This window comes from Hypomesus transpacificus, chromosome 19 (genome assembly GCF_021917145.1).
Source record: "Hypomesus transpacificus isolate Combined female chromosome 19, fHypTra1, whole genome shotgun sequence".
NCBI lineage: Eukaryota > Metazoa > Chordata > Actinopteri > Osmeriformes > Osmeridae > Hypomesus > Hypomesus transpacificus.
The window spans coordinates 11,985,152-12,007,120 of record NC_061078.1 but is presented as its reverse complement, the minus strand read 5'-3'; the positions used below and the strand labels follow the sequence as shown (position 1 = coordinate 12,007,120).

The 21,969-nt window shown below is 40.6% G+C and overlaps 1 protein-coding gene across 8 annotated transcripts in view; it reads right to left on the bottom strand.

Annotated features, from left to right (window-relative positions):
* Window positions 1-21,969, bottom strand: part of kifc3 (kinesin family member C3) — an 82,588-nt gene that overhangs the window by 36,768 nt on the left and 23,851 nt on the right. For 3 of the 8 annotated variants that reach the window (XM_047042633.1, XM_047042635.1, XM_047042642.1), the window contains exon 1: window positions 5,915-5,939. The exons of 2 other annotated variants lie outside the window; for them this stretch is intronic. The gene's annotated coding sequence lies outside the window, so the exon portion shown is untranslated. Of the gene's footprint in view, window positions 1-5,900; window positions 5,969-6,108; window positions 6,379-21,969 lie in introns of those variants that run through there. 3 more of the 8 variants (XM_047042638.1, XM_047042637.1, XM_047042641.1) reach the window with 3 other exon arrangements.

The window sequence follows — 21,969 nt, the reverse complement described above, 5'->3', positions numbered from 1 at the left end:
AGAAACAGTTCCCATGCTCCAACACACCTGATTCAAATGCAGGCATGAAAACGAGTCAGGGGTGAAAAAGGTGAGAAGGATATTACCCCTCTAAGTGGGTCCGGGTGCATTCTCCCCCATCAGGAAAATTTAAATATTCCATATTTTAAAGCATCAATCTGATGCATTTTGAGATACTTTTTTGCCAACCCGAGGAGAGCTGGAGAAACGTAACTTAAGCCACGAGTCAAAAATTATTATGGCCTCCTTACTAAGTATTATGCAAGCCATTTCATGCCAGCCTGTCACTGGGTGTAACATTTACAGTATATGAGGCACAATGTGGTAAGGGCACCACAAATGGCTTAATGCATAACCCCCACAAGAGATGGTGGACATGCTGTAACTTAACTCGTCTACTCTTCCATCATGATTGACAGCCAATACAAGTACCAGCGTACTTTGAAGTCAAAATGCGTATCCGCTACACAAATTGGGTACAGGTTGGCAGGTCTGCTTATTGATAGAACGGCAGGGACGGACTGGGAGTAAAAATAGGCACTGGACTTTGATCCAGACCGGCCCACCAGAACCGGTCCCATATACGCCACCACAGCGAGCGCCCTGCTAATGCATGCAATTTCTGTACCTGATCTGATGCTAGTTAGGGACTTCCATGGTTAATGTGAGCGCGCATAGCGCGCGAGCAAATTTTTTGGGCTGATTTGAGCAAAAAAATAGTTTTTGGAACTTGAAACAAACAAATATAGCCGTTTGTCCAATTGGTAAAACGTTGTCTAGTGAAGGCTATTACGTTTACGTTTATTAGCCTGGTTTTCCAACTTCATATTGTTTCAAATTAGCTTTCGATCTGTCAGTGTCACTGTTGTGTCTAGGCGGCACTAAGGGCTGCATTCGTTCATTTGGAATTGTCCACCGGAGCTTTAGCTAGTTGGCTAACGTTGCATTCTCTCCTGCTGTGTTCAATGACTGAATTCATCAAGCTGTAGCTAACGTTAGCTAAATGTATGTCAACAGAGCTCCTGGGTAACTTAACTTACCAGCAAATATAAAAATGATTGAAACCATCATTCACCGTGGCCAGGAGTGCTTCCAGCTTCTGATGGTGGTTTGCACTGGTGATGCAAGGCCCTCCGCGTTATTATTTCCATGCACTCGCGCTCCCTTCTGACACGCGCACCTGTCCGCAGTTCACTGAATATGAATACCCCCCCCCCCCCCCCCCCCCCCCCCCAACAATTTATCATCGGATCTACACGATTCACGTAGGTCACCTATTTTGGTTTCAAAACGGCGAATTTCGCCGAAAGGTGAGGGATTTTCATGTCTGCAAGTGGATGTTTTGACATCAAGCTCTGCAGAAGCCTGATAACCATTCATTTGAATGAGATATATTGTAAAAAGGGAACATCTAAAACAGTGCTCCGTCAGAAGTGCCCCGAGGACCAGGGTAGGGAAACATGATCTACTTTAGTTGTTATTCTTGTTCTACAATGATACAACTGACCATTTTCACTTGATTGTAGATGTCAGTGTCTGCAATGTCCTGTAGCACTAGCTTGGCTGTATGACTGCCTCCAACCAAGCAGTCAAACAGTGTTTTGGAGAGAAATGTTGGTGGAGAACCTCCATGGACCAGACTGACTGCCATTACTCTTCCAGCAAGGAAATAGTGGTCCTCTCTGATTGCTGTAAAATCAGTGAAAAGATTTGAATAGTTGAGACTGGTCGAACTGTTAAGTAACCCCATATAGAATGAATGTGTGATTGCTGGACTTGAATTTATATGAGTGTCACCAGTGAAAATATATTATCAATTCTTTTGAATTATTATCATAACTGAAATTATATACATTTAAAGACATTATACAACAAACTATATAGCTTTATACTACAAGAAATTACCTGGAATGTCAAGTGCCAAATTCTGACTGGAATGGGACCCCTCAAACATAGGGATGAAAATGACACCATTTGAATTATAGGCTATTACATCAGATAGCTATTATGTAAGCCTTAGTAGAATAAATCTATGAAATTTACCATTTAAAATCTGACATAATATATTGCAGCAGATTAGGAGTAATTATCAACTGTGGGATGAATACCCCTTTAAACATTATTCTCAATTGTGCTTAATTAAACTTACCTCACATCATGAGGAATTTTCGGTCCAAACCCATCACGTATTTTGTGGAATTACATTGGACTGATTCCAGGATTTCTTGAATTCAAATGCACTAAGGATATGCCCATTCTCATACAAGAAATGTTTGGACCTCTGCTTACACACAAACTGCCATGTGGGGTCAGGGAGTAATATGACATCCTTGTTGAAACTGTCATGGTACTCCACAGCAGTGGGCCTGAAAAATAAGAAGCAAGATGAGTAAAACATTGTAGTTATTACACACTGAAACATGTACAATGGAGTAAGTCAAATGAACACTAAAGATGTAGAGTACCAACAGGATGTTAGTCCCTGTACATCCTGAAGGAAACAACAAACCATTATCCAGCTAGCTAGCATCATCTTACATCTTAATCACTGTACTGTGCACCATTATACGATAAAACAATACAAGCAAGGTTTGTTTAAGGGCGACCAGTGACAGGCCTCCTGTTTTCCTGTAGATATGCTTGACCTGGACTGCAAGTTGACGTCGTTAGGTGGGGCGAACTATCAAGTCGAACAAGACTTGTAGCAACAAACCCAAGTACACCATAAATCACTCTACATAATAAAGCACTGTAAGTTTATTAATCTGTTATTTTTAGGCCTAAATTCGAATTGTAGCGCGATAGATATACTTTCGTTTTGGACAATTTGTTCGTCTCCAGCTAAAGTGTAACATGCAGAAGGAAGTTCAGTAATCTTAACGAGTATACGCATGTCGCACTGCTGTCATCTTGCAATCCATTTGCTAATTTTACACATTTAACAGTTTCAATCGCCTGGGCAATAATGGCCCGCGTCAATAATTTAGATACTGGCTGTTTTGGATAGTAGCTAGCCTAATTGTTTTTCACAACTTGTCGTGAGCAAATGGAAACACGGACTAGTGTAAAAACATGCAGAGAAGATTGTTCGTAGTCCATCTACCATATCATATGCCTATGATATTTATACCCGACTAAAAATAACAGTTGATAATCTAGTAAACATTTTCCTTACCTCCTCCTCCGGTTTCCAGCAGCCCATGAGTAAAAATGTTGGCGTAGGCCAAATCTGGGACTGGGACGGTCTGATGGTCTTGACCTCTCTGTCTGGCGAAAAATAGTTGATATCTCCCCTTCTACCGACTCCTCCAACATTGAATTTAATAGGGCTGCGGCCTGATTTAGTTGGTCTGATTGACATCTTGTTGCCATATTTTCAATGCCTTGTCCTTCTTGCTATAAAAATTGTCAGCTCGTCGCACCTTAATGAACATCCGTTACACTGAAATGACTTCCGTTACAGCAAGAATCCTCACACACACAGGAGTGAAATAGACTCACATTCACTACAGTACCTCGCACACAGACCAGTGAAAATGAAATATATGTGAAATATATAAGTTTTTATATAGTATGTGTTTTATTATATTATAAAATAATGTATTATAATATATGTAGGCCCATATATATATATATATATATATATTATAATAATATACTTTCAGTAATATAATAACAGTTGGTTGCCTAATAGAACACAGTTGAATAGCTGAAATAAAATAGAAAAAAAATATATAGCTATGTATCCACAAAAAAATAATTGACATTTCATTCGTATGCACATCAACATTAGTGATAAAACTGCCAAGGTTGGCCATATAGCTTATTTTAAGGGATTATAAAACAAAAAGGTCAGTAGTTAAATTGTTATAACGGTTTGTATCTACTGTATTTTGTACAGTAAACTTATGTGCACACAAAGTATGAAGCATATACATATATCTTGCTTAGTAAATTGTCCTATAATTAGTTGTGTGTGAGAGGTTACATTTTCAGTTGTGCTTGTGAGAGGTTACATTTTCAGTTGTGCGTGTGAGAGGTTACATTTTCAGTAATAAATGTTAGAGGTTACATTTTCAGTTGTGCGAGTAAGAGGTTACATTTTCAGTAATGATTGAGAAAAGTTACATTTTCAAATGTGCGTGTGAGAGGTTACATTTTCAGTTGTGCGTGTGAGAGGTTACATTTTCAGTAATGATTGTCAGAGGATACATTTTCAGTTGTGCTTGTGAGAGGTTACATTTTCAGTTGTGTGTGTGAGAGGTTACATTTTCAGTTGTGAGAGGTTACATTTTCAGTTGTGCGTGTGAGAGGTTACATTTTCAGTAATAAATGTTAGAGGTTTGATTTTCAGTTGTGCGTGTGAGAGGTTACATTTTCAGTTGTGCGAGTAAGAGGTTACATTTTCAGTAATGATTGTGAGAAGTTACATTTTCAAATGTGCGTGTGAGAGGTTACATTTTCAGTTGTGCGTGTGAGAGGTTACATTTTCAGTAATAAATGTTAGAGGTTTGATTTTCAGTTGTGCGTGTGAGAGGTTACATTTTCAGTTGTGCGAGTAAGAGGTTACATTTTCAGTAATGATTGTGAGAAGTTACATTTTCAAATGTGCGTGTGAGAGGTTACATTTTCAGTTGTGCGTGTGAGAGGTTAAGTTTTCAGTAATGATTGTCAGAGGTTACATTTTCAGTTGTGCTTCTGAGAGGTTAAATTTTCAGTTGTGCTTGTGAGAGGTTACATTTTCAGTTGTGCGTGTGAGAGGTTACATTTTCAGTAATAAATGTTAGAGGTTACATTTTCAGTAATGATTGTGAGAAGTTACATTTTCAAATGTGCGTGTGAGAGGTTACATTTTCAGTTGTGCGTGTGAGAGGTTACATTTTCAGTAATAAATATTAGAGGTTACATTTTCAGTAATGATTGTGAGAAGTTACATTTTCAAATGTGCGTGTGAGAGGTTACATTTTCAGTTGTGCGTGTGAGAGGTTACATTTTCAGTTGTGCGTGTGAGAGGTTACATTTTCAGTTGTGCAAGTGAGAGGTGTTCACTGTGGTATAAGAGAGGTTCTCACTTGTCATTGTGTGAGGTTCCATTTTCACTACTATACGTGAGGTGTTCAGTAGTGAATGTGAGTGTATTTCAGTAATGTTTGTGAAAGGCAAATGCCCTTCAATGGTGTGTATGAGAGGTGAGTTTGAATTATGGCCTACACGGCCCCTCATAAGTCTGTCCCTGTCTATCACTCATAGTCAAATAGCTTCCAACTGCCAAAACCCCCCCCCCTCAGAAATGCATACAATTCTTGCGTTCATCCTGTTGTTCTCCTTCCCTTCCTCTCTCTCTCACACAAACACACACATTCTTCACCCAGACAAATGTATCCAGTCTACTGTGACAAGACTAGTAAACATACGATACTAGGCAAGAGGGACATAGGTATCGGTTTTCTGTGAATAGCAAGAGCATCAAACTCCCTCCTTACCTTATAAAGGTGAAATAAAAATAAAATACCTTCAATCCTCCGCTTTTCCCCATCCCTCTCTCCCTCCCGTATTCTTCCCTAAAACTGGGTCAGATCATTCACAAGCAGCTCAGCCACCATACATTGGGTGGAAAAAACTGTCTGCTCAATAACAGTGGAAATGAAACTCTAAGTAGACAGACACGCACTGAAAAATATCAGAGTGCTTTTTCTGAACAGGTCCTCGCTGAAGAACAGAAGGTTGGAAAAAAACTGCAGACAGACACACAGAGGGGCAGACAGATGGACAAGAGATTACAGGGATATAAGAGTAAACCCCAACAAAGAGAGGAAAAGGAGAATATCCTGTTCCTGTTAGTGTTCTACATCCTAGCAAAGACCAAACTGAGCAGCAAACACACACAGGCACACACTAACCTTTGGTTACTTACAGTCCTCTCAATGCCCCCTCTTTCTTTCACCATTACCATCCCTTTTGCTCTCGCTCACTGTCCATCTTTTTTCTCTCTCACTCTCGCTCACTCTCGCACTCTCTCGCACTCTCTCGCACTCTCTCGCACTCTCTCGCACTCTCTCGCACTCTCATTTTTCGTCCATCTGTATTTTGTATGTATAGACTACTCACCTCCTCCCCTGCAGTCTGTGTGTCCTGATCATTCCCGTATTGTTAGTGTCTCTCCATTTTCCAGCATAAACAATACCTCGCTGCTGAACATACACACACACACACAGCAAGAGCTCAGTGACACCAGCCAGCCCACATCCTTTATCTAGTCTCTAATGCGTGCACACACACACACACACGCTGCTCTTGTGCTCTGTTCCTTAGTAACAGTGGAATTGGAGCAAGCAACACAGCCCGTGTAGTCGTCATCCCCCCAGACCCCAATTCCTTTAGTCCCCTCCCTCTCTTTGGCTCTTCTCCAATCCATCCTCCCTCCTAATGGAGGAATAAATATTTCAGTCACAAGTGAAACATGTCAGTGCACTGCATGCTCCTCCCACCCTTCAAATATTCAAAGCAACAGCAAAATGCTGTTTGACACATCGTGGCCCATCTACTCCCATCCTCTGAAATAGTTAAATGAAAAATGGTTACAACGTAAGAAGAGTACACACACAAGCATTCCAATGTAAAAGAACAAACAAACCCACCTAGATGTACTCAGTCATTGCATCATGCTATCATTGTTCATGTACTGATCCATGCTGAACAGCAGTCTATTTGTGGGCTGCCATTCACAAACCCTAAACCCCTCCCTCTCCCTCCTTTTTTTCTTAGGTGCTTTTGAGTAGTTTTGCTTCTCATAAATCAGGACCAGGTTGTTGTGACCACAGAACAAATACAGAAAAATGCTGAATACAGTTGAGAAACATCTCAAACGGTGTGTGTGCATGGAAAATCTTAGGACTGGTCCTAACTGGTCTGGAGAATATGCATTATAGATTAGCAATTCTACACCCAAGCTCAGGTACTGTAGCCTTCCAGACCCTCCTTAGGATATCAGTGTTTTAGCTGCGTTATCACATTATCAGAACACTATCAGTTTAATCTGCGGAGGTACCTTCACTAGTTACTCAGTGACAGTATGTGTGCGTGTAGGCCGAAATATACTTAATGCCAAGTACGTGTACACATACACTGAATGTCTGCCACACGTATCCTGCATTTTTTTGGTGCGTACTGTGCGCACGTCTCCCTGGCCCTTTAATGTATGCATAAGCAAGGTGCAATACCAACAAAAATCGTGGGGCAGTATACAAAATATTCCAATCCACTGAAATAGTAGTTGTACACAATGGCAGGGAAATATGTGAGCTGGCATGTATTAGAAATACAATAATTATACCTACTCTGTACCCATGGTTATTGCTGTTGAACAAAGTCTGTCAACGTATTTAATCACAAACTGTTTAGCTGCCGCCAAGCTCCTATGCTTTTGCGTACGTACGCACACGTCCAAAACTGGAGTATACCGAAGCCCTAAGTGTGTGTGTGTGTATGGGGGAGGAGGGGTTGCATTAGATGGAGGCCAGTAGAGAGCCTGACTGACTAGAATTCAAACACTAGGAATATGGTTTTTATTACCCAAAACACAGCACAACGAGTGAGTGAGCGAGCACGGGAGAAACCTCAGATTAGCAAAATGGGTTATGCAACACACGATCTGCTTCGGTTTCCACATAAGTCAGGAACAAAGCTCTGGTCTGGCACACGCACACGCACATAGGCAGGCAGGTCAGAGGACTTCAGCCTCTCTTCCAACACAGGGGTTACGTACGTACACAACTAAAGACATGGTGGACTTGGCAATAGGGGGATTAACCCTTGTGTTATCTTTGGCTCATTCTGACCCATCAGTCATTGTGACCCACCGTTGTATTGCGACAACTTTACCGTATACAAAAACAAAGTGAAGCATTTTCTTTTAACAGTCTCAGACCCCCCACATCACAAAGGTTAAAAGAAAATGCTTTTTTATTGTTTTTGTATTGGGTAAAATTGTCGCAACACAATGATGGTTCGTTGTGAACCTTTGGGTCATGTGACCCGAAGGCAGCACAAGGGTGAGAGAAAGAGAGAGATGGAGATTGCAGACTGGTGTGGGCAGGTTGACAGGTGAAAACTAAACGGAAATGAAATGGACCTTGGACACAGCCCCCAAATTCCATCGAGAAGTTTTAACAACTGGTAAGAATCATGCTCAATCCCTAATACAGAAATTAAAGTTAAGAAATGAAATTGATAAAATAAAGACAATGAGTTGTCAAGGTCACTATCTGTCCAACTACTGCATATCTCAATCACTCAAGAGAGTGATTGAGATATGCAATCAATCTCTTGAGAGTGATTGCATCTCAATCAACCCTAACCCATATTTAAATTTAAGATTCCTATATGTTTATTGTATGCACCTTCAAGCCAAAGCAAATTCCTTGTCAGTGCAAACTTTCATGGCGAATAAATCCCTTTCTGATTCTGATTCAAGACATCCCACGCTGTGGGAGGGTACATCAGGCTAAGTGACTATTATTTCAAACACAGTTTTAGTAAACCAACATACTGCAGTCTCAAAATGTAATATAACAGAATAAAATATTGTATGTGCAGACTAAACACATTTTATTAATCTAGACATTTACCCATTTGGGTTTGGCCCTCTAAAATTTGATTGATTGCCATAACGATCATGACGTTTTTTTCCAGGGAGTATAAAATGTGTCCAGAATGTGCATACGTGCTGAACAGGGAATCTGCTCACACCCTCTATTCTCCCTGTCAGCCTGTAGTCTCTCTAGTCTTGCTCCCCCTTTCTTACACCTTCACTTACTCCACATAGCCCCTCCCAATTCCCTCCCTGATATCTAACAAATGCATTATGCTACACAACCGTCCCTGCTTCTTTTCTTCCTTAATATTACTAACTATATTTCCATTGTCACTTTTTATACAGTACAACCCTTTCTCCATCTTTTCTCACCTGCATTCGATTTCGACTGTCTGGCACATTCTCCAGGCCTCTGTGTCTGTATCTCAGCCTGCACTGGCAAAGGACTTCTACGTCCAGCTTGCCTTCTTCTGTGAAGGCATGGTCTGCAATGTTTCTTCTCTTCCCCAGAGAGAGGTCTTTAGCAGAATGTGGTGGCACAGCCTTCCTGTTCTGTATTTGTTCGAGATCAACTCCATCACATCTCAGACCCTTCATCTTGCTTTCCTCCCCCACTGCAAGAGATCCATCTCTAGGTAGGCTGCTCTCATTCCCAGCTTGTGTGCAACCAGGCTCCAGGGACTTGTGTCGGCTCTTAAAGAGGCTGTGGATGGTCAGCACAGCAAGGGGGCACAGCACATACATGATCCTCCCAGTGAGGACAAGTGGGTTTCTATCCCCCTGCCCAACCTCCAGAATTGTGCTTGTGGCTGGGAAAGAAATGTCCAGATCCACAGGTTATGAGCTTTTACCTGCAGTTACTATTGCTCTATTCATCCTGAGGTCTTTCCGAGGTGACAGATGAGTCCAGGTTAAAAGGTACCCGAGTCACAATACCCAGACACGATAACATCATAGTTTTGGTCCAAATAACTCCAATCCAAGTATACACACCAATATCAGTAAAAGCGTTGTCACTTTCTGTTTCCTCCAGTTCAAAGTCGAACTGGCAGGATTAAGCCTTACCCTCCCCCTCCCCTCCTCCCTCTCTCCCTCTCTTTCTCTCTTCTGCGATGAGTGTGCCCTGAAGCTCATCAACTATCTGTTAAATCCCCAGTCTGCCCATGACATTCAATCATGGTTATTATTGTGTCTGTAATGCTGAGTCCCACTCCAAAATGTTATATTGTACCCGTGTCACCTCTGTTCTCCATCCTGGCCACTATACCACTGGACTTTCCTCAAACTGATTAAAGCTCTGGACCCTGTCCTGGTGTTTTGTCAACAGCAATCTCATTGCCAAGTCTAAGTAACCTAACCAACAACGGTCACAAGGCTCAGTTTCTCAAGGTAACTTCAGACACGCTTGTCTCCAACACATACTGTTTCAGACGCACCCAAATAAATCCTAAGGTTAACTGCAGAAATGGGCAGAAATAACTCCTACACTCCCAAGAGCTGTCAGTGACTTCCTTACTTGGAGTCCTATGAAGACCAAATCTACATTCCCAAGACCAGGCAGAAGAACCCTGGCTGGTGTTTAGGTCTTATTAAAGAATCAACAGGTCCAGGGGTCTATTCTTGCAGATTCTGTGTGCTTGCCTGCCCACACTGCACCACGTTTCTGTACCCTGGGATTACTGTGCAGTTAGGTGCGACCTCTGTCACTCACCTCCCATCTCTCAATCCATCTGGCACTCAGGGATAAGCACTGATCTGAGGACACATTATGTAACACACAATTTAAAAAAAGATATTCATGGGGAAAACATTTTTGGCGTTCCAAAGCTCAAACCGATCTATGGGTTCTGATTGGGTCCTGCTTTGGCGAGAGGCATGAGACAGAGCCATTGCGACATGCTTACCCATTGTCCTGAAAGGCTGTCTGTCATCCTGGTACATGACAACTCACGGCAACGCCATGTGACTGACACTGTCGACCACAAAGGAAGAATTGCGATGGTCATAGATGGTGCAATGGCTACTCTGCACCCATCGTGATGCAGTGGTTGTGATTCCCTGTCCTGAAACACGATGTAAACAGGGAGGGGTTCTGTGGGTTAAACCCATCCTGCTGAAACAAAAGAGTCTTACGCCTGAGGGATCCCTTTTAGGGTTCTAATGAATGGCTAAGCAGGATCTCTCACATACTTCGGGGACCCCATTGGGAGCTTTGCCAGAACAGGGTTCATACATTCAAGCAGTGGCGGCTTGTTAATAAAGGGCGCCGCCCCATCAAAATCCCTGAAAAATAAATGTATACTTAAACACAAAAATAACATACAAATAAAATAATTTACTCATACGATGTGCTGGTAATCGCCTCCGCATTTAATTTAAAAAAAAATATTAGTAATGTAAATACAAAATGTTTCATGCGGTTCCATTGGCGCAGTCGCAGAGCCAGAGGGGTGGCCGGGGTGGCACTGGACCTCCCTGATATCGGACTGGCCACCCCAGGTGCCACCCCAAAATGTAATTCGCTATCCCTGGCAATTGGATGCTGATTGACATTTAATTTATCTTGTTAAAAGAAGCGTTTCTCTGTTTTTGTTTAGCAGCACTAACGTTACCTTAGTAGCTAACAGCGCAGTTCCTACTGTGGTGTTAGTCTACTCCTAACCAGACCGTTGTACATTTCATTTGTACAGAGGGTCTGGGATCGCTCCATTGACAAGCGTTAACTTCCGTAAGGGCGGGTACTCTGTGGAAGTTCAAAACTATTGGATCTGCCTAGAGCCACTCTGATCGGCCATAACCAATCGCTAGTGTTTGCCTTAGCCAATTCCTTCACCACTACTGTAACAGAGCTAGCTGCCGTAGCTGGAAAATCAAACTTTTCCCAACACACTGTGGGGAGGAGGGCCACAATATCATGGCCACCAACAAAACTCAGCAAGGATTGTTTTTGCTCCGGCTTTAATTTATGGATATTCTGCAGCGTTGCCACAATGGACCGAATGGCTTCGCTCGCATCTTTTTCCGCCACCATGACTGAACTACAACTCAAACTAGCAGACGACATCAACTTCATTCTCAGCCACTCCCTCTGTTCGCTGATTGGACCTACAAAAAATGTGTTTCTGAAAACCGACTGATGCACTGAAATTCCAGACCTAGTACATAAGCAAAGTCCAAATTGAGCGGAAGTACGTAGGAGGGCAGAGCAAATCTACTGTGGTGTAGCTTAGTTGATAACATTTCGTTGTTTTAATTTTTATAGCACACTTTTAAAACAACAACTGTATCATTTAGCCATTTGAAATCTATCGTAATGGACTACGTCAGAAAGGAACAATCGTCTTGGCATTAGATAAAGTTCCCAAATTGACGTTTATTAACATGGCAAGAATATCCGAGGAGATAAAAAAGCAACAAAACACACGAGGAGTGATGCCAGTAGTGTAGTGCAGATGGATGTCTTTGAAGGCAGAAGGCAAAGAGAAACGCACAGATTCCACAAATACAAAGTGATGGAGCAAAGCCACACTTCAGCAGCCAGATTAGACATCCGCAGCTCCCAGTGCTACAAATGTGGTGGCCCACCTCATCCTAGACATGAGTGCCCCGGCAACGATGCAAAGTGTCATTCATGTGAAAAAAAGGTCATTTTCAGCGTGTCTGTCGTGCAGGCGAAAACATGGACGGTATTGACAAGGAGGATGAAAGTTTCTTCCTAAACTTTTAGACTCCTAAAAGACTCACGGTTGGTAATACCTGCAACACTGCGGAATAATGTGCTAGCCAGGCTGCATGCAGGACACCTCCAGTCTTTCCTGCAGAGACTCCCAATCTCAGAACTAGGTCTGGGAGAGTCATCGTTGAGACCGCTAGGCTTAACTTGTGAAGTAAATGAAATTTAAAAAATGACTGAAAAATATGTTGAGTTATTACATTTACATTACATTTATTCATTTAGCAGACGCTTTTATCCAAAGCGACTTCCAAGAGAGAGCTTTACAAAGTGCATAGGTCACTGATAATAACAACAAGATAGCCCCACAGCATTGCGGGTAGTCAAAAACAAGAAGTACATATTGTGAACAACCAAAAAACAGTGCTAAAGGGAAGAAACCATAAGAGCATGTAGTTAAACAAGTTAAATTACACAACATTAATCTCTAAGTGCAGGTGTACCTGTAGGAAAGCAATAAAAATAGGATTAACTAAAATAGAATGTAACGTCTGTTATTGTTATTATTATTGTTGTGTTATGGTGTCATGGTTATGTGAAAGCTTAGTTGAAGCTAATAAGGATTCTAATGGTCCGATGGAAACAACAGTTTACTCTTTGTCATCTTAAAAGATGTTACTCATAACAGTTGATTGACATGTAGGTTTAACCAATAGGGAGCCATATGTTGGTAGACTGGGGACCAATAGGATGAGGGAGTGAAAGTGGGGTGCGGGGGTCAGTTACGGGGCGGTGAGCAACTGAATAAACATGTCAACCTTAGTACACAGTCTGTCTCACACGCATTATTAAGCGAACTTGACAGACGTTACAGAAAAAATATACGCTAAACCTGGTCTTAACTTCACGGGCATTCCCGTGATTGGCAGACAGCAGGTTGATTGGCATGTCGGACCCCGCGAACACTACTGGTAAACAACCAACTAACCAGCCCATCATATAACACACGTCTTTCTGTGTGGGTCGCTACTAGGGCTGTCCCCGACTAAGATTTCCTTTGGTCGACCAAAACTCGACTAAAACGTCTGAAAATCGACTAAATCGAACTTTGAAACGCTTAAAAAAAACAAACAAAAAAAAAAACATACAAACATTTTCGCGATCTGACTCAATGGCTGCTGGACATTGCAGATACAGCCGCTAATAGCCTACTTAAAATAAGACTCGTATCACCAGTCCTATTGTAACCGAATGCCGATGGTATTTAGTATCTCTTACAATGTACTACAAATTAAAAATATTGTTTGTTTAACATGCAAATCATCAGAGCGCGCTTATCACTGCCTGAACTTGCAGCATGCGAACTTACGTAGAAGCTGAGTGGGGAACGTTGCAACAGAGAAAGATTTTAGGTGCGTTCGACATGGACTGCGGCTGCATGAAACGACCGGCGAGAGTAGCTGCTTGCAGTCGGGGAGGAGTTGAAAACGGCTCTGTGAAGTCGAACATTCCAGCTTCTCGTGGTTTGCTGCGTTGATGTCAGTCATGGCCGATCAAGCGCTGTTTGCTTACTTTACTCTTTTTATAATTTAACTTGGTCTTTCCGTTAGTGAAGAGGCTGACTCAAACCTTTTCTTCAAGAAATTTTTTATTCAATTAAACTTTTTTAAGCGTTGGCGAAACTGAAGGTGTACGAATATTCCAAAACACGTGTCAAAGTTGTCGTGTGTGAGTCTGGCCAATCATGAAAAAGCTGTGTCGTCACTTGAACCCGTGCAGTTGCTCTTGAGAAAATGCGCTCGGCTACACAGCCGGCAGTTCTCGAATTGATCTCACGGTACTTTGATGGCGACGTCACAGTGACGTGTCCTCGGCGCCGTCTCAAGTCGGACAAAAAGTCTAACCAGAATGCACTTTTTCAAGTCAGCCGCCTGCAGCCGGCTGCGGCGCCGCATGAAGTCGGGTCATGTCGAACGCACCTACTGTCTTGGGCAGAAATTATGTCATTCGATTTGGATGTGATTCTTATAATAGGCATATTCCTTTTTCAACCCAGCGCGTTAGCGTGAGTGAAGTAGGGCTAGACCAATTTACGTCGAACTATGAAAAATAAACCGTTGTTGGCAGAGTTTGCATTCTAAAATTTTCGAGTCACCCGGTACTTTGTAAATGTACTTTAATGAAATGCCGCCATACCACAGATGTATTTGCCATTTTGACTAATAACACGACAAAGTAGGCTATGGCAGAGTTTGTAGTTCTTCAGCCAATTGTGCTCGTGCCATGTGCAAAATACCAAAACAAAACAAAGCGCAGATTAACGAAAGGGAAAACAGTAACACCTTTTCTTTTAAATTATATATTTTTTGAGTTGGTATATTTGTCTTAAATAATCTAATCTACAATTTCTGTTGAACATTTTGTTAATTCAGCAATGATGACACAAGCGGGAATCAGATCTCACACTGCCATATGGCAGCTCGACTAAAACAATCTTAATCGACCAAGAGCATATCGACCAGAAAATCGACTAGTCGACCAAGTGGGGACAGCCCTAGTCGCTACGCTATTTTTGTACTTTAACTGGTAAGATTCCTTGATGAGATGCCTAAGCAATCTATTAACGTTACAAAAGATGAACACTGCAGTCAGATAGCTACCCTGTTTGCTATTGTATGCCTGTTTAAAATACGTATTTCAGAGTAGGGCTAGCCATGACCTAGTAACTTAAAGGCTGGTATTTTGATTGAAGATAATAATGGGGGTATGTTTAAGATTGAGATTGGACTCAAATGTGCGTAATTGGATGCGTTGGCCTAAATTTTTTTGCTTAGGGTTCACTTCAAACATTAAAAGAAAGGGTGAGATAGCAGACTTCTTCAAAAAGCTGAGGAAACGGAATCAGGTAGAAATAGACCCCAGTCCTTGCACCACCCCAAGACCTCAGAGCAGCTCCCTCGCTGAGGCTACAGGCACCAGGTCAGAGCATACTAGGCGGTCAGTCACATGCCAAGTTTAGCTTGTGTTTGTAGGCCACACATGTAAGCCTACACAAAGTTTTTTTCCTGATTAAGCCTGTGGTAGAAATGTTGGTCATATGTACAATGAGTGTGTTTTAGGAGAAGTTTACAGTTGGATAAGAAGCTTGTTGATACAAGGGTCAATGACAAATAAGGTTTCTAAAAAAGCATTTTTATAAAGTGTTTTCTAAATGGATTTCATGCATATTTTTACATCTGGAGCAGTGTGTCTAAGCAACTTTTGTTATTTAAATAACATTTCAAAGTGGTTAAATTCCTTTTTTTCCTGTATTTTTAACTTCACTACCCAAAATATGTCAGGTGGCGCAACCAAATATTTCTTTATATACATTTATTTTCCGAATTTTTCTTTAAATTGAATTATTTTCACAGGTATCCATTAGAATGTTTATAGTCCCTAACACATTATAATTTTAAGTTGGTATTTGTATTTATAACAAGTTAAGATCATTGCATTCTACTGGCCCGGTATTTAGTATCTTTAGCATCCGATTTTCACATTTAAAGACAACAAAATTATTCTACATATCTACAAATGAATGCATTCAGTACAATAGCTATTCACATCCTATATATCAACCATTTGTTCACTTTGACCTATTATTAGTTGGTTGAATTTAATATTTTTCACGGTCGCACCACCTGACGATTATCAGTTGTGCCACCTGACAACATTAGAAATGACAGAAAATATGCTGATTAATATATATTTTTATTTCAAATACACAATAAGTGTTTAAGTCAACAGTTTCTATTAAAGTAAAAGTAGTAAATTGATCAAAAACAGGATACATCACTATACAATAGCTGATCGACAGGTAGCGCAAGCAAATTAGAGAGCGCCGCCTTAAATGCCTAAACGAATCGAGTCCCTCGCGCACTTTCGAGTTGCCTCTCTAGTAGGAAGTAAATATTATAAACATAGAGCAGGGATCGAGGTTATAGCAAAGACAGTTACGGCAAGATAATTAGGCTACTCAAAATGTCAGTATCACTCGAGAAGATGTCGATCGTTGATGATATGCTTATATCATGTTTGGTTTACCCATGATTGCGACTGTAATCATCACTGGAATGTCCACTTTACTGAAACACGTCGGTGAAAGGGGTTATAACATGCCGAAAAACACGATTGTCAGCTTTTCATTTAAGAACATTTACATTGTGAACAGTGAAATAAAACATTGTGTAGCGTCCGTAACGTCACGTCCATATAACACATCATTAGAGTTTATAAAAGCAGCAAAAGGGCAAGATTTGTTAATTAAACTAACCATTGGTATAAATAAGCTTTGCACAGAAACTTTGGATGTTGTAGCATTGGCACTGTTAGAATGGCATAAACTTATTCTACAAAACGTTACGGACGTGACTTGGCCATGGAACTCACTGACTCATAAAGGCTTAATGCATTTAAGGAGTTGTTCTTTTAACTCAAGCTGAGCATACACAATTCTCTATTATTCCCATGTCAATCTAGCCTGACGTTGTCATACTCATAATTCTAGTGAAAATATGAGTCTGATAACTCTCCGTTGGGCTGTGAGTATGGGGCGTGTTTCAACCAAACTTGTAAAACAAATGCCTCTTCGCTCAATTGGATAGACCTACAACCGACCAGAGCAACGTAATATGTTGTTTGTTGAAAACAAATTCAACCCAAGCGCTCTTTGGTGACGTGGTTGATTACGTTACTGTTGCTCATCTGTCCATCATCGTATAAGCCCGCCCTGACAATTTCATTGGTCCGAACAGCTCTTGTCCGGGTAGTTTTTCCGCAACCGAGCTACTCTAGACCCAACTTCCCGACCAAGTGTTTTTTGTGGGCGGGGCTAAGTTGGGCTGGCAGTCAGGCAATTGTCAATCAGGAAAATTGTAACGTTTTATTGAAAACTGGAGTCCATTTACCCCATTCTTGAAACGGTACAAAACGGCCATTTAAAAAAAATGTTTTGCATGAGTGCACAACTTGTATATTATGTAAAAGAGTGTAATTGTCTATACATTTCGATCAGACTGGTTCCATGCAACAAAATATAGACCTAAGTGAACATTTTAACAACAGTTATATTTGTGGTCTATCTATGGTAAGGGTGACCTTTGAATGGAATTGCCCATATGGCATGTGTACCAATATACAGTAAACAAAGCAGCAGTTTTGCCACCTGACTTTTGCAACTAATTTCAAATTAAACTGGCTTCTACCTGGACGCCTGTTTTAGCTTTCACCATTGCTAGCAAATTAATACACATCACTTTTAAATTGAATAAAGAGTTTTATGGTAAAAAATGTTTTTCCTTGTTTTACATTGGTTGTACCACCTGACATGGAAAGTGTACCAGCCTACCTATGAGGTGAAAGTAGCTATTTTTATAAATATTTGAGAGAACTCTACAAACCTTTCTCGATAACTCGGGTCTTTTGAGGTCCTCTAGATGATGCAATATCCTGTTTACTGTTTAACCTGTTTACTTCACAATAAAGGTCCCATGTTTACGGTTGTGCCGCTCTGACATTTGAGAACATACAAATGACCGGACAAAAGTTCTTCAGTTCTCAATGGCTTAAAAACTATTGGCATTTAAAAAATGTGGTTCATTAAAAAGGTTTCAAACAAAAAATCATGCCAAAGTATTTTATTTTGAATTTGATCATTAAAATATATATTTTTAATCGTTTTCTTAATACCCTTATTTGCATTGACAGTTGCGCCACCTGACATTCTGGAGGTTTGAGATGCCAAAGCATAAAATTGTATTTATTATTTGAATGTTCTGAAATGTATTACAACTAAATAGGTTTTAAAGAGTAAATTGATACATATCATGAATTAATTACATTAAAAAAATTGAAATAATGCACTCGGACACCAAAATATGCATGTCATGTCATTGACCCACAATACAATGTATGTTGATTCAACTCATTTGGTAGAGATGCCACCTGTAGTTTTATAACACCTAACTAGGAGACGTGAAGTTTAGAAACGGGTAGACTGAGTGACCTGGGAGAGTTCTTGTCACCTGGGGGGAAGAGACAGTTGGTCTGAAAACAATGTGGATTCAACAGTATTGTTCTAAGGATTTAACCAATGACAGAAGAGATTTGGTATAGCTGCATGTCTGTAGGATGGACCAATGACTTTTGAGAACTGTCGTATCTATAAAATGGTCTGTTGAAGAATGTTCGGGGGGGGTCAGGGCCATCAGATGGGTAGTGCTGGTGGGCTGGATTCTCCCGGTTCTATTCTAGAATGCTAGATGGAGCTGTATGGAATTGTCTTTGTGTTAATGTCTTATGTTTGTGTGCAGGGGGGTATTCCAGGTAGCGGGTTTAACAAACTCTGAGATTAACCATGAACTCTGAGTTGAGTTACTCTAACATGGGAAACTGAAATTTGGTTCCAGAAAAGCTGATATGAATTTGTTAACTCAACTCGGAGTACGGCAACTCGGAGTTTAGCGCGTGCAGAAATACTACCAAAAGCCAACATCTATGGAGCTCCGTTACTAGGATTCACCATGGCAACCGACGACAAAAAACGTTGTCATACTTCACCACACTTTAGATACAAGTTTTATTTCGTGTTCATGGTCAATCTGAGCACATATTCCGGAAAAAAGCAACACGGGCTCAGCGTAGCCTATAGCTACAATTGGCGTGGGAGACAATTGCTGCCGAGTCAATGCATTACTATTTGAATGCAATAGCCAGTCCATACATTGAACATTTAACCCCACTGTCTGTTAACATTACAGGAGAAAAAGTGGTGGACTTAATAAAATAGCATGTTCAATGTTATATTACATATAAAAACATACTACGAACAGGTAATGCATATTTTGCTTATATGCTACGCTTGTGATTGTTGCGTCGACGTCACCTTGGTTTTAATCATATTCGACATGATACAAAGTTTAAATATCAATTGGTGCCTATTTCAACTTGTAGTAGCAGTTCCCCTCAACAGAATGCTTTTTATCAAAGGATTATGATGATGATTAAGATGACGAAGACACATTAATGACTGCTGCCACAGAAATGGATGCAGAGAATTATGTATGGTAGCAACTGGTAGTTATCTCTCCATGTACTTTCATTTACAGGCTTTTTTGTAATTGTCAGTTAAACTGACATTATGAGAATAATGAATATAAAAACGATTTGCACATTCTGACAACAGGGCATGCTGTATACAGTGAGATGTTCATTTAATGGCAGGTGAATTTTGCATGTAGAACAGTGAAATGTACCTAATGTTATCTCATGTATACCCAGTTACAAGTAAATTAGTTGTACAAACTGCACCTCGTGAAGAAAGTGCCAAAAACTGACCAAGAGATGGTGTAGGCCTACTTAGGGTAGAAGAATAAAGGCTAATCTCGAAAAAGATTTACTGGAACACCAGTTACGAGAGGATGCATGGTCACAGGTGATGTTAATTGTAGGAACAATAACCTATATGAATATTAATAGTTTAATTTTCTGAATTTCTATTTTGACCAAGGCCTACTTAGGGCAGAAGAATAAAGGCTGAACTTGTAAGGCTATCAACTTGCCCCCACCTCTCATATGGTAAAATATGGAGTTACTGGATGGAGTCTCAACTTGATGGCTCTCACATCTCATTGTGTAACTTACTGTAGCATTGCTAGTCATGTTGATAAGTAAGGGTCAAGATTTTGGTGTGATTGTAGTTGTTCTTAAGGAATTGTGAAGCATTGTTCTGTGGATTATTGATCTCCTGAGACGTTCTCCTCAGCTCTAGCTTGTCGCACTCCTTCTTCCTCACCTCTTGCTTTCTATCTCTGGTTTACAATAATCATGGTATAGTAGGCATAAGAGTTAACCTTCATTGATATCATTCATTTTCAATATGATTAATATAACCTTAATTTGACCATTCTTGCTCTGATTTAACCCAAAAATCTTAATAGTCAAATAACTGTAATTCCATTGGTATTGGCATTATTTGGTTAATGTTAATGCACTGTTCAGTTTCCCATCTTCCTTCAAACCATAGGGGAATTCATTTCGGTTGTTTGGCCAATATTGACCCCCTACAATGTTGAAATAGATTTGCTGAAACATCAGTTTCAGGATGGTACATCATGTAAATTGTAGGAATCATATGAATCATGTAAATTGTAGGAACAATAGCCGATAGAAATAGGCTAGGCTACTCATTGTGATTTCTATTTGTAGGCAATGAAGAAGACCAAATAATTCAATTCAATTTCAATTCACAATTTCAATTATTTGTATTTATTTCAGTGCCCAAAAGCATTTGGTCAATTCTGAGTGCATGTCCACAGCATGTAACACTAGCGACGAAGACCCAAGGGCTGAGAATGTTGTTAAAATAAATTACAGATGATTGTGACAGGAAACGGTAACGTTAACTTAGGTATTCATCAGGGAATTAAAGCACATCAAAACACAATCTTAAAATTGTCTCCTAGCGTATAACTAAGCAAATTAAATTTAGTTCGAGATCGCTCGGCTGAACCAGGAAATGATAAGCTGTGTCTACCAAAGCTATCGGGCTAATAAAGTGGGAGGGGATCGGTAGAAACGCAGAGTTTGGCATGGAAAGCCTGCTAGCGAGCAGGTTAGTTTCACGGAGTAAGTTACCATGGAAACTTACCAAAAGGTTTAGTGACCTCTCTTTCTGGATCGTGGAACTCTGAGTATGCCTCTTTTCAGGGTTAAACAACTCAAAGTTTTCACTAAACCCGCTACCTGGAATACCCCCCTGATGTTATGTTGGTAACCTTATTATGTTTACATCTACGTCAAATAAACATTAACTCTGTACTTCACCCGACTTCAGCTTAAACAATAGATTTTCTCAAAAACTTCCACGACAAGCCTCACTTTAAAATGTTGGTTTTTGATTCATGAGTGTTCTTGTGTTGATGGCTGTGACATTTTTTGTGTGAGTATACACTAATAGTTATGTTTTAATGTAAAATAAGGATCTTACCTCTAACCTGGTTAGACCAAGATGATATATTCATGAAAACAAAGTGACGAAAGTCTCTCCAGTTTGTGAGTAGCCTACAGTACAGTGTGTAGGAAAGAAATTAGTTGCAATTCAGATGTAGAAACACATCTGAATTGCAACTCAGAAAATATGCTGAATAATAGCCTACAGTACAGTGTGTAAGAAAGAAATTAGTTGCAATTCAGATGTAGAGACACAGTCTATATAGTAAATGTAGAATTTGATTAAAGTAACCCTAGTGGACCATACTAGGTCACATTGAAAAACTCAGGCTGAAGTGAATTTGAATTTATATTTCTCATCAGCATCATCCCCGCCCTACTCCAGGACAAGCTCTGCCAGCTGAACGGGCCCGACTCCACCTGCAGGTGGATCACAGACTTCCTTTCTGACAGGAAGCAGTGCGTTAAGCTGGGAACACAAGTCTCTGACTCCCGGGCCATCAGCACCGGATCTCCTCAGGGCTGCGTCCTTTCTCCTCTGCTCTTCTCCCTGTCCACCAACAGCTGCACCTTGAGTCATCAGTCTGTCAACCTCTTGAAGTTTGCGGACGACACCACCCTTATTGGGCTCATCTCTGACGGGGACGAGTCTGACTACAGGTGGAAGGCTGACAACCTGGTGACCAGGGGTCTCATTTATAAAGCTTGCGTA